At 43.9% G+C, this 12,528-nt stretch overlaps 1 pseudogene; it reads right to left on the reverse strand.

Annotated features, from left to right (window-relative positions):
* Nucleotides 1–282: 282 nt before the first annotated feature.
* On the reverse strand, nucleotides 283–6,633 carry LOC118832075 (annotated as a pseudogene).
* Nucleotides 6,634–12,528: the final 5,895 nt, after the last annotated feature.

Genomic DNA, 12,528 nt, shown 5'->3' on the forward strand with positions numbered 1-12,528 from the left:
GTGTGTGAGGGTGGGCAAGATAAGCTGTTCAGTTCTGTTCACACTGAGTTCATGCAGTAGATATGTTACAATGGAGCTCTAGAATGAGTTCAGGACTAAAGATACAAACGTAGGAGTTATCTGAATAAAAGCGATAATTGAAATAAACTGAACGGCCAAAATAGCCAAGGGACAGAAAGCAAAGTGGACAGATAAGGCCACAGGGAGAAGAGCCTTGATTTAGAGGAGAAAAAAAGGTTAACAAAGACAGCCCAAAAGTCCAGTTTAATGCAAGGAGGGCAGCTATATCAAGAAGGGCATGTTCATCTGTCAAGTACAACAGCAAGATCAAGGAAAGGGCAGAGTAAAAACGCCATTGGGTTTGGTGATGAGGTCGCTGATAGCCTTAAAAGCCACTTCAGTAAATACACTGGTGAAAGTCAGACTGTAAAAAGGGCCGAAGAGGATGTGAATAATGAAGCTATAGCAGCAGTTTGGTGAAGGGCTAAGGACAGAACAATAGCTTCAAGGCATATAAAAGCAAGGATTTTTTTTCTTTTTGGATCGGCACTTTTTCAAATGGAAAAAATTAGTGCAATAGAAGGAAGCCGGAGGTGATGAGATCAAGCACTTGGCATGAGGGAACAAAAGATGCACGAAAACTTAAAGAGGCTTTCAGTGGAGGAATAAGAGCTCCAATCAGATGTGTCTGGTCTCCTCATCAGAATGTAAACTCCTTGGGGGAAAAGTCCTATATCTGACTGAAGAACACGGTACTGGTTCAGTGTTCCTTAAAGCCTGGCTAAATGAAAAAGCAGGATGGGTAAGAGGACTTACCATGGCAGAGGCGTTGGTCTGCCTTTCCCGCTCTTGTCGGATCTCACTCTCAATGGATTCACAGATAGCCAGTTTGCAAGCACGCTGGCAGATTTCTATCAGGTCAGCCCCAGAGAAGCCATTAGTCATCTTAGCCAGGAACTCTAAGTCTACATCCTGCCGAAAGACAGATAGCAAATTCAGTACTCAGACCTCAAGTCCCAAATAGGTCTTCCTTCCCCTGGTTCACCCTAATTTTCCCTTCTATAATGACCATTCCAGACCCCAAAACCAGAATTCACAAGAGTTACCCAAGGAACACTCCAAACATGGCTTAAATATTTCTTTTGGTGAAATAATCTGGGAGAAGAACTACTTCTCACCACACCAGGCTGCTGTAAGGAAAGAAATGTGGTTGTTAATTTATCACCACAATCTCTGTACTCACCTTGGCAACAGGTGACTTTCTCAGGTTGGCCTTAAGAATTGCAAGACCAGACTTTTCATCAGGTAGGGGTATGTAGATGAGCTGGTCTAAGCGGCCAGGCTGAAGAATTGCAGGGTCAATAACATCAGGCCGGTTGGTGGCACCAATGATGAACACGTTTTTCTTTGTGGACATACCATCCATCTCTGTCAGAATCTGGTTGATGACTCTGTCAGCAGCACCTCCTCCATCTCCAATGTTGCCACAACGAGCCTTGGTGATTGAATCCAGTCCATCAAAGAACAGAACACAGGGGGCAGCTTGGCGGGCCTTCACAGAGGAATGACATAGAGAGATATGAACACTTGCATAGGCCCTCACTCCTCCCTCCCAAAAGCTCTTTCATTCCCACATCCAATGGTTTTAGTTAGGCAATGCTGAGATGGGTTTCATAATTCAGTCCAAATACAAGCCACCCAGTCAGTTTGGAAATCCATAGGATAAGAGGTCTGATCCAATACAGGGCTTACCTTGTTAAATATCTCACGGACATTGGCCTCAGACTTGCCAAATCACATGGTGAGAAGTTCAGGGCCCTTGATGGAGATGAAGTTTGCCTGGCTCTCACTGGCGATAGCTTTGGCCAATAGGGTTTTTCCACAGCCTGGAGGCCCATAGAACAGGACTCCCTTAGAAGGTGTCATACCAAACCTGAGGAACTTGTCTGGATGCTCCACAGGGTACTAGATAAGAAAAACCTCAGAGTCAGCCTTTAATATGAGGAATTGGGAAGAGAGGTGTAATCAGGAAGCACCTCCACTTCTGCCAAATCATATGCCCAGTTTGTTTTAAACCACCAGCCTCCCACAACCAGAAAAGCCAGGTTCCATTCCAGGCACCCAAAAGTAGTCTCCCCTGCTACTACAACCCCTAGGCAGTAGGTACTAGAAGCCTTACTCACCATTCAGCAGAACTCTGAGGCTTCAACACTCCCCCGCCCCACCTGAACAAGCTCTTGGAGCTCCCGCTTGACATCCTCCAGACCACCGATGTCCTCCCAGGTCACCTGTGGCACCTCCACAACAGTCTCCTGAAGCCCTGAAGGATTGCTCTGGCTCAGGGACCACTAGGGGAGGAGGAAAAGAGCTGGAGTAAGACTCTGTTAAAGGAACAGAAGGAGAAGGAAAGAAGCAGGAATTATGAAGGGTACCCTTACCTGGAAGTCATCCATGGTGACAGCCAGGGAGTTCATGACTTCAGCATCAATGGTCTCATCCTCCAGGTCAATGAGGTCCATCTTTCGAATGGCCTGCAGTGCTGCCTCTGAACAGAAGGCTGCCAGATCTGCACCTACGTCTCCGTGGGTCTCATTGGCCACCTGTAGGTAGAAGGTCAATCTGGTGAGAACCCACGTCCATGCCTGCGGTCCCCTCACTGTGCAGAGAAGGCTGGTCACACTCCATGCATGCCAGGCCTCTTGTAATCTCTTGCTCATTTCCCTCTCCAGGGTCCCTTCTCAGGACACATGGCACTAACAGATTTGCCTTCAGAATTTCAATTTTTCTATTTTCTAAGTCACAAGTTGCCCATTACTGCTCAGGGAACAGTTTATACTGCCCAAAGTAAGGGCTCTCAGGGACTGGGGCCTTGACACACATCAATGTTTCCTTTGCCATGGCCTCATTTGGACTGTTACCCACAACGCACACCCAGGTTTAGTTAACTTATTTCAAAGTAACCTCAAAATTGTTTTCCTTCCCAACCAAGTTCATGAATGATCACAGTCCATCTCCCAAATCTCAGGTCTCTGGCTATACCTCTTATTCGATAAGCACCCACTTCAACAACCTACTAGAGCCCAGAAAACTCTCCCCTCATTGCTGTCAGATTCTGATCCTTCTGTTTATCCCCTAAGGTCTCTTACCTGTTCTAGGTCTACATCATCTGCCAGCTTCATGTTCTTCGTATGGATCTGCAAAATCTCTAAGTGTCCTGTGGCATCAGGAATTCCAATATCTACCTCCCTGTCAAATCGACCTGTGAGGATGCATGTACACATACAACTCAAACCTGGGCGCTGGGCACATGTGCCTGCCCCCTCCCTAATGGAAATGTGGGTAAAAGGGAGGACTCCTCTTGTTAAGTGATCTGGGGGAAGGGATAGAGAAGGGAGAAGAAACAGGTGGAGAAAGGGAATGGAATTTCAGGAAAAGCAGTGGCAGGAATCTGTTACTACCCAGCCCAACATGCTATATCTTAAGATCATACATACAATCCTATGATCACATAGAGAAGAGCATTTATCAGAAATGCCAGGGGGCCATTACCAAACTGTCTAAGAGCTGGGCAATGCTGTTGGGTCTGTTGGTTGCTGCCATAACGATCACATGTGCCCTCTGCTTCAAACCATGCATGAGAGTCAATAGACGTAACAGTATTGGATGTCCTACCTCTCCATGGGTCTGTCAAAGCACAAGGCCCTTGCTCAACATGGGCAAGCTTGTACCCCAATTGCCCTCACTTGGGTCCTCTCTCCCTTAGAGCAGTCCATACCTTCTGTCTCTTGGGAGCAATGGCATCCAGCTCATCAATGAAAATGATGGCAGGGGTATTCTTCTCTGCCTCTTCAAAAGCCTTCCGCAGGTTGCTCTCTGACTCACCAGCCAACTTGCTCATAATCTCAGGACCTGAAGAGATGCATTGTGCAAACAAAGATGAGGCTGGTTTCTTCTCCACAGGGAGAGGAAGACACAGGGATTGTTCACTACCCCTGCCGGGCTCTGAGAAGCTCTCCAGCCATCTCTGACAGACCCGGACCTGGGCAAACAGCCAAGGCCATTTTTCCCTGCTTTGAAAATGAGATGATGAAGATGCTGCTAAGAAGAGCAAGTTAAAGGAGACAAGTTGGCCAACAATTTGCTGGCCAGAAAAACTATGTGAGAATTTGATGTGGTCCCCCTCCACATCAAGTTACTTTTCCTATGACTCCTCCCTCTGTCCTCAGAGGATGCAGGACCCATATGCATGATGGATTATCCATGGCCTCTCTGACCTTACCCAGGCACTTTCAGAGATGCAGCCTCAACTATCCCTAAAGAGCCAATTCAGCATTCCCATATAGCAAGGGCAGATAATGAAATAATTCTAATTGACCTGCCCACCCATTCCCAAACTGTTACTTGTCCCTCTGTTTCTTGAATTCTAATAGAAGACAGTTCTAGAGGCAAGGACATACAGAATATAATTAAAAGAGCCCTGTGACGTATGCCTATGACCCATTTACCTCCCCTGGTAGGGTCTGCATTTGATTTAATTCACACCCTTCTAGGGGAGGCAAATGTCATATACCCCCTTTCAGAACCAGTGGTTCTCACCTGTCTCAGACTTAAATAAACTGGGGAGAAGGAGTAAGAGGAAAAACTGTGTGTGTGTGTGTGTGTGTGTGTGTGTGTGTGTGTACATATTGTGTATTGAGAGGACATTAGAAATCAACACAAAGAGTCAGATCCAATCCACAGCTAAGTAACTCACCATTTATCAGAAAGAAAAACGCTCCAGTCTCATTGGCCACAGCTCAAGCAATCAGGGTCTTCCCTGTTCCTGGAGGCCCATAGAGCAGGATGCCCTGAGGAGGCTGGGAATAGGCACAAAGTAGATCAAAGAGTCAAGCTAGTACCCATGTTGGTTTTCTTCCGTCCCTCAATTCCCTACCTTCAAGAAGTTTAGCTAAGGCTCCTCGTATTGGGGAAAGGATGAAAAATTTAAACCTGATAAAAAGAATGAGAATGAGCCCATAGTAGCACAAGCAGCAGTATGACTCACCATTCAGCCCAGAGGAGTAAGTTGTTCACAGTGAAGTCACTGGAAGGGGAGAGAAGACAGGGAAAAGGTATCAGTGATGCCTTCCACTGTGTCATTGATGGGCAGTACACGGATTCGTTTGCCGTACTTCACATCTGGGCACAGCTGGATGCTGAGGACGACAAGCAGACTCCACATTACCCACCACACTGCAGTCGCAAGCACTGGGTGTCGGAAAGGGCCCGGTACAGAGAGCTGATGGCAAGTGAAAGAGAAAAGGCAGGGATGGCTTTAGGTGAAGAGAGGTAGGATAGTGGGGTGGGAAGGAGGGTAGGAGAAAAGGCAGGAGCTGAAGCAAGACATCACACACCCAGGCCCTGGACTCAGAGGGAGAGCAAATGCCAGAAATTCAAGATGGGGACCCAGCTTAATGATAATGACTCTTACTACCACTCAAGGGGAGCAATATAGGAAAAAGAGAAGAGAGGCTCTTCAAGGCAAATTGTTAACCTCCTAAAACTCCTTCTCAAGGCATCACTTAACAGGGAAGTTTGGGCCAGAGGTGAGAAGGTGTAAAATGAAAGAATAGTCAGCTAAACATGAGAAACAGGAGCCTTGATAGCAGTCATTATACATATGAATGCAGATATACCTCCACTCTACGTGTCTCAGAAGTTTGCTTAAGGGATGTCTTTAGCTCTAGTCTCCTAAGGAAAGATTACATGAGACTCATAGCCAGGAGAAAGTAACTCAACACACCCAAGATGAAATAATACAGAGAGTGAGAACCCTAGCGTAAAAGGCAGTGAAAGAAGACTTCAACCAAGGATTGGGCAGAAGCAACCTGATTGGAACAGAAAGAGAAACAAAGGAAGGTCACTAGAGAGCACCCATCCATGACGAGTACTACATGAGCACTTTCCTGTGACAACTGGTTTTCTTAACTGACTTTCCTCAGGTCAAAGTCTGACATGCACAGGCTCTCTTTTATTCATCACCGTAAAACCCTCAAATTCTTGGATGAGATCCCTTCCCTTAGTTCTCTGCTGTCCAGCAGGAAAACACAGAACCCTCAGCACAAGGAAAGGCAGAAGAGACACCGCAGGAAAAACTATTAGTCTGGGTCCCTAAGCAAAGTCACAAAGCCCTGGTTTTCTATGAAATAGCAAAAGTGAGACATTCAACTTGAAGCCATGGTATTGGAGAATTTACTGGAGCTGATCTCACACCCTTCCCAGTTGCCAAAGTGGTTGCTGGGCCCTTAGGGTACCTGAGACTTCCCCAAGAACATACCTGAACCCTAAACCGAAGCTCCAGTCTCCCTTCTGTGGTAGGAAGGAATGTTTATGATTGGATAACTTGTGTCTACCTAGTCTTATCCCACTGTCCAGATCTCTTTCAGGTTTCCCTCATGAAGGGCCAAGGATCTTCACATACCTGATGACATCCCCCAGGCACACTCGCAGGTTGTTGTGGACAACCCTATTCATGCGAATTTTCTCATCTGAGCACGTGTCATCAGAAAGGACAATGCACACAGCTTCCCGTCTCTTCTTGCCTTTAAGCAACACTGTGTCACCTCAGAAGAGCTGCAATTCATCCATCTTGGCCTAGAAACAGCATGAGAGCCACTGGTCAGTAGGGGGCAGCCCCAGCCCACATCCCTGCTGACCACTCTTCCCATTAATGCATAAAGCATGTCTAAATAAAACAGATCAGCAAAATAAACTGACCTGGGACAGGGACACCACGCTGTTGTCTTCATTGATAGCCTCATCAACAATTAACTGATTGGGGCGTTTCTTCTGCTTGAGAATGGCTGTTGGTAAGTCATCTGCTTTTGAACTGGAAAAGGAAGGTCAGTTAGACTCCCAAGGCCACGTCACTCTTGGGGGTCTCAGCTTGTCAGGGAGGCTTTAAGGTCAATTATTTTCACAATAGTAAGATGTTTTAGTTTCTATTACGGCAAATGCTGACAGCTGTAACTCACATAAACAAAAGCTCTTTGGGGCCCTCGATCCAGTAGAGTACAGCCATAATAACAAGAGACTTAAAGCCCATAAACCAAGCATGGACACTGACCTATGCAAAACCCATCACCACAAGTTTTCAGTGAATTTACTGCTGGGATATCCAAGTGTTTCTTCCTTAAAGACAGAAAAAGAACACAAGAGACCTAGCTAGATGTTCTGGAGAAACGGAGGAGTGAATACAAATTTCACATGACAAGGTCAAAAAGTCTACTGCCCCCATGGATAGTCATGGGCAAAAAAGAAACCATTTCTATGAGTACCCTCAAAGGTTCATAATGGTACTCTGTTGGCTACACATCCATGTGTTCACAACACTGTTTAAATAACTACTATGTGAGAGTCAAGCTCTTACAGGTTTCGGTGGCCAGCTGGTATGGCATTGGTCTCATGAACCAAAGATGGGTTCTCATCCTGCCCATGCCTGACATGGAAAACTTCCTTATACCAGAAAATTTGGGGAGGCCGTGTGATGTATGGCATAGAGCACCAGACCTGGAATCAGAAATAATGGGTTTGATTCCTGCCTTTGATCCTAAGCTGTGTGACCTTTGGGAAGCCATATAACCTCTCTGACTCCAATGACTTTTGAGGTCCCTTCCACTTCCTTAGGATCCTCAGTTCCTAATAGAAAACTTTAAAGTAACAATTTGCACCAGGTCTCAGAGAGGCCCCAACCTTCTTTCAGGCTGCCTAGGATTAAACCCAACAAAAAGATTCTCAATACCCCATGGTCTTCTACTGTCAGGACCCCATTTTAAGCCTTCCCTGATGGCTTCTATCCACAACTGTAATAGCCAGCCCAAGGACTATATAAATTATTAGCAAATTTGGGAAAAAACAAAGCAATAGAATGAATTAAGTCAGAGATTTCCAGAAAAAAAGTTCACACTGGATGCACAAAACCACTTTGGAAGCCACCAAAATGCTACTAAGGAAAGAAGGTTCACAGGAAGTTGAGCCCAAGACACAGCTTAATGGAACTAGTCAAATGTCAAGTGGTTGAAACTAAGAAATGCAGAAACAGGTGAGGAATTTCTTCTTTTCATCTAGGCTTAAAAATCAAGGTTGTCAGGGATGATAAACTAGCCACTCATTCTACACACTTCATACAAATTCAAATAAAAATTGGAGAGCATATCAATAACTATCCTACCAAGTCCTACACTAGCACCCATCAGCTAAGCGCTTAGGGACACTGCTTGATTTAATTTGGACAGGACTTTGGGAAGGAGCAACCAATTCCTTTTTGATCAAGACTGACATAGAAAAATAAACTTAAGCCCAACTGATGAGGGAAAAAAGTCTCTTGCCCTGGTAACTGTCTTTTAAATCCCAGAACATGTCTGCTGGGGCCAATGGTATCAATTCTCATTCTCTGTCTCTCTGTCTCCCCCTCTCCCCACCCCCATTTCCTTCTCAATAACTTTTGTTAATTCTTCTGCATAAACAAGCACCCAATACTATCATTTCCATCAGCTGAAAAAGCCACCTGTGCAACTAATGTGACTAATAGGCTTCAAAGCCAGAGTATAATGGTAATGATAAAGGTTCAGTATGCCCACTGCCAAGCAGGACTTACGTGCCACTTTGGGGCAGTGAAAGCTCAGCAAGGCCCTCTTCCCCAGCCTGCCCCTCCCACAATAGGGACCAGAAGTGAATGGTCTCTAAGGCACAGCCATCTTGTTGCCTTCCTAATGTAACTGGAGAGTAGTAGCATAAAGTGGCAAGGGGAATGAACACAATTTTTAAAAATGCCGAAAATGCCACTAGGGCAAGTTTGCACTGCAACCTACCAATAACCCACCAATATGACTGGCTTCCCCAAGGGCAGCCTGCTTCTCCCTCAGAACGAAGGAAAATTAGGTCAATTGAGCCAGGGGGTCAAGTGGTATGCTAACTCCTGAAGGCTCGTTAGAACACAGGATCCAAGGTCTATGGTCATTCGTCCAATCCCCCTTTAAAGATGAGGAATCTAAAACCTGGAGAAGCCAAATGCCTAGCCCAAGGTTAAACAAGTAGTAAGCACTGGAAAGATTTTGAACCCACATCCTCTGACTCTAGAGCCAATGCGCTGACCTTTTACCATGCTATGTCATCTTCCACCAGCTTTAACTTGACTCAGACCCCAACCAGAGTAATCCTGGGTCCACACTCTGGGCTCTATGACTTCAGAGGACCAAAGAGAACCCTGAGATACAAGCCACAAATATGAGGAGGGTCCTAAAGAGCAACATGGGGGTTTAAAAACCAAAGGTTTATTTAAAAAGTCAACAAGTTCTCTATCATGATAAAGAAAATGCTAAGGGGGGTGGCCTTACAGAGATATTCAATGGAGAATTACTACAGTGATGAAGCAGTACTACTATATCATGTCTTACTTCAGGGAGAAAAGGCAAAGAACAGAAGTGCAGTAATATGGTGCTGGAGAAATCAGTTATTGCTAAGGAGACCCCTGCCCCACAGCCCCTGAGAAAACCCCAGTTTGCATAAGAAAGAATGGACACAGACCTTTTGGCATTTAGCAAATGTCCCTGGGGCTCCGTGACTCCTCCAAGGAATGTCAATACATAAGAGCATCCCACCAAACGATAACCTGTCAGAATTTTTGATCTGTCCCTATGCCCCAGGACCACCTTGTGACCTGGTCTGTAAATTTCAAGAGATAATTAACCACTGCACCCTGTTTTTTTTTCTGTATAAATATGACTTCTTCACCCCAACTCGAGGCCATTCTGATTTGGGTTGAACCCTGAATGGTCTCCAGCTAATAAATTCTCCATTTAAAACTTATACTCTGTGGTGTGTCTAGCTTGCACTTGGTATAACATAATGGAGGCCCCACCGAGATGAGGCGGTATTTCGTGTTATCGCCCCGGAGACACACACAGGATTTCAGACTTCAGCAGGGAGTCTCTGCCCCGATCCACCTTCTCTCCCTTTGGAGGGCCGGCACCTGGGATTTCCTTTCCTAGGACTCTGATGTTGGGTGACAGTCTCGGAGGATGGGCTCTTTGCTGACTTGTCCCTTTTCAGCCTACGGAGAAATTTTGGTTTCAGACCTCTAGAGGTAAGGTTTCTGTTCCGGGCTAGCCATCTGGTCTCTATTAACATGCTACCTGGATGCAGGGACGCGCATGTTCAGATGGGGGGGGGGGAAGTACAGGACACTGTCTTCTCACTGTTGGTGGTGTGATAAAAAATTGAAGGAAATCTGGTTTATTTTTCTTTCCTCCGAGAGGACTTTGTTTAGCTTTCAATTCGACTCACACTGTTGGTTCTGTTCTGTGTTCTGTATGTTCTGAATTTGTCATGGGTGTGAGAAAGATGGAAGGCCTTTGTTATCCCTAAAGAGGAATTCTGGTTTATTTTCTTTCCTCTGAGGGGACTCGGTTTAGCTTTCAATTCGACTCACACATTTGGTTCTGTACGTTTTGAATTTGTCTGTGTCCATGTGTCTATGTCAAAATTGTGAAATGTCTATGTTTTGTTAAAAAAAAAATCTGAAATGCAGGCAGCCAGAGATTTCAGGCTGCAACTAGGGAAACAAAAACTCTTCTCCTTGTGGGTCCATGTCTGGGCAACCTGGAATTAAAATGGAAATAGGGTTAAAATTTTGGCAAATTCTGGGTTTAAATCATTGAAAGTTTGGAAACTGGTTAGTTGGATTTTGGGAGGGAGTGTGTGAGAGAGAGAAAGAGTGAGAGAGACAACTCCTGAAATTGTAAAATCACTCCAGGAGCTCACTCTTACTGAAACACCTCCTCCCAATGAATGCCTTCTGGCTAAAAACCTCTGTTTATCCATGAATGCAGAATCTGGTTAAAGTTTTCAGTCAGACTCTCTCGTTTGTCCTTGTCCCTGATCACTTATCCCCTCCCTCCCCAAAGTTAGGAGGGAATCTTTTCCCTTAGATTTAAGTGCAAAAAGGTTTTTAAGGAGTGAGCAAAAGGTGAAGTTTACTTGAGTTACAATCATTGAGATCTTTCACCATTGTTGTCCTGTCTCTGACCGAGCCAGGGCTGCAGTAAAAGTTAGAGTAGTTAAAACAAACTCCTCTCCTCCCAGATCAGTCTTGAAGAGAATGCAGGAGAACTGTAGGGAAAAATTAAATCACCCTTCCCCACCTGGCAGAAAGAGGAGAAGGACAGAAATTCACAGACTGATAGTCAGTCCTGTGCCCCTGGGTACCTTTGTAGCCCATCCTTTTTTTTGGCAAAGCTTGGAAAAGATACCCAGGTCCTATGCAATCTACCCACCCTGTCCCCAGCAGCTGCCAACTGCCCTAGGCTCAGTAACTTCTGCAGTTGTGGGGGAAGGGAAAGGTTCATGGATTGGGCCTGTGATTAGCATTTCCTAAGCTCTGCCTCAAAAATTTGTCTGTTCTAGGTAAACTTCACATTTCTTTGTTCCAATTGCAAAACTGTATTTTCATCTCTGTTTGACCTGTTTCCTGATTTGTAAAAGGAAATAATAATGATGGTTGTTTATATTTTAGACATAGCATTATTATTATATCTCTCTGATTTAATGTAATTGTTAACCTTTGAAGTGGTTTTTGAATACCAAAAGTAATAAGCTGAAAATTTTCTATATGTGATAATCTGGAAATGGAATTGATGTCATCTGAAATTTATTATTTCTGTATTTCTAAAATTGCATTGTATTTCTAAAATTCTCTTAGATTGTGAAATTTGAGAAAACCATTGTGTGGTAAGAAATGATCATGTTATAGCAATTTTAATGAGATTTTGATATATGTGCATTCATTTTTAAAAGGATGTGATAAAATTTGACAATTTGGAATTGTTATATGTGGTTATAACAAGTGAATAATTAATAATGCTGATAGTTAACCATGAGAACAGACTTTCCATGTGAAAAAGTTTTATTATGAGAATATATCTGGTAGTTTAAAGGTATACTTTCAAATGATGAGATGAAAGATTCTCTGTGCATGGAAGTTTAGAAACTCATTCACCTAAATTGATAAATGGGTTGTTTCAAGTTTTTAAAATGCATGATCATGTTTAGGGCATTGTTACATTTCTAAATTGTGTAATTGAGATATATCAGCAATATTGAAAAATGTGGTTTTATAGGCAATAATCTTTTCTTTTACAATGCTAAGTATTGGACCTTAGAAATTAAAATGTTACCATTAGTGGTTATGAATGCAGACTTGATTTGCTTATCCAACTCAGTTATGATCACTAGATTGGTAATTAGTTAGATTCTGTTTCAACTTTTAAATACGTGATAATTGCTTGTGGTGTACTTATATTTCTAAATTGCAAATTGGTTAACACTGCATTACCTATGCTGTTAGAAAAAACAATTTCTCTTGTAATCTAGATGTTGTTAGATTTAGAATTGTACTTAATTAAGAAATTGAGGTTGTTAACTGAAACAAAGACTTTTGGAACCATCTAGTCATGAATTCTTATCAATCTTGTGTAAAGCTTTCTGTGTAGA

This window comes from Trichosurus vulpecula, chromosome 9 (genome assembly GCF_011100635.1).
Source record: "Trichosurus vulpecula isolate mTriVul1 chromosome 9, mTriVul1.pri, whole genome shotgun sequence".
Classification (NCBI taxonomy): Eukaryota; Metazoa; Chordata; class Mammalia; order Diprotodontia; family Phalangeridae; genus Trichosurus; species Trichosurus vulpecula.